Consider the following 1337-nt stretch of genomic DNA (forward strand, 5'->3'; position numbering starts at 1 on the left):
ATAATGACAGGCATGGAGGTGGTGGTGATGCTGGCAGGTGCGATTTTGTGGTTTGCTGGTAAGCTGAAAGAGATCCAGCTCTATTTCTCATATTTTCTTAGTACAGCTGCCTTTGCTCTTGACTTGTGCTCTCGATTCTTTTGATCTCTATCTCTCTTATTTTGAAAATACACTTCTCTCTGGTTCTGGCTCATTAATTCTATACTTTGCTGATTTCTTTCCCTCCTTTCCCTGTCCTCTTGGATTATTTTGCTTCTTCTCTCTCTCATCCTCATGCGATTTTGATTCTTTATTTCCACCCACTATACCTCGTGCAACCTTTCTCTCCTTCTACGCTGACGCTCTCATGCTACGTCCCTCATGCGATTATCCATATTTTAAAACTTGTTATTAAAACAATAAATCTCCAGAATGATTCAGAGTGTTTCAATTGAAAAACATAAAAGAATATATTAGACAGTTTTTGTTTAAAAAGTGAAAATATTTCTGAAATACTCACCTAATATGCAAGGATACAGTATATAGGATACGGTAACTAATTATATTGTAGGAAAGTAAAAAGTAAAGGGAAAACACATAATTAATATTTTTGATTTTGTTCAGCTCTATGAATTTCATTTTTTTTAAATGCTTTCATCACTTGCTTGATACAAGAAAAAAGAAATTGGAAAAAATCTTGACCAAAACAGAAAAATTCTAACTTAACAAAAAATATAGAAAGAGAAAGTTGCATTTATTTCCACCACACGACACTTATTATCGCACACACACACACATACATTCATATATATGTGTGTGTATGTGTGTCTCTTTTAGTTTTTGTTTACATATACACATCAACAAATGAACCAATTGAACAACTCTGTGTGGTTGTTCAGTTTGCTAGAAATAACAGCTAAATCTCTCTCATACTATGCTCTTGTTAGTATTAAAGAAAGGGAAAAAACTGAATTTATATTATTGATTTTGTTCGGCTCTATGAATCTGATTTGTTTTTTAAATGCTTTTGTCCATTACTTGATACAAGGAAAATGAAATTGGAAAAATCCTCATCAAAACAGAGAAATTTTAACGTAACAAAAATATAGAAAGAAAAGGTTGTATTCGAAAAGCCTAAACATGTTTTTTAGCTGAGGCTTAATTTTATAATTAAAACAAATTCAAAATTTAAATTTCGGAACATAAGACTTAACATGTTATCTGGTGTATGGCTGAATTCAAATGAATAGAAGACCTTAAAACCAGTGTGTGTGTGTGTGTGTGTGTGTGTGTGTGTGTGTGTGTGTGTGGTTAGGCCTTTAATAGCCAGGGGTCTATTTCAGTTCTATCGTAGAAGG

At 32.8% G+C, this 1337-nt stretch overlaps 1 protein-coding gene across 1 annotated transcript in view; it reads right to left on the bottom strand.

The window, feature by feature from the left end:
- Positions 1-1337, bottom strand: part of LOC106873751 (leucine-rich repeat protein SHOC-2-like) — a 705478-nt gene that overhangs the window by 567214 nt on the left and 136927 nt on the right. The window lies entirely within an intron of this gene.

Source organism: Octopus bimaculoides, chromosome 15, assembly GCF_001194135.2.
Source record: "Octopus bimaculoides isolate UCB-OBI-ISO-001 chromosome 15, ASM119413v2, whole genome shotgun sequence".
Taxonomy (NCBI): domain Eukaryota; kingdom Metazoa; phylum Mollusca; class Cephalopoda; order Octopoda; family Octopodidae; genus Octopus; species Octopus bimaculoides.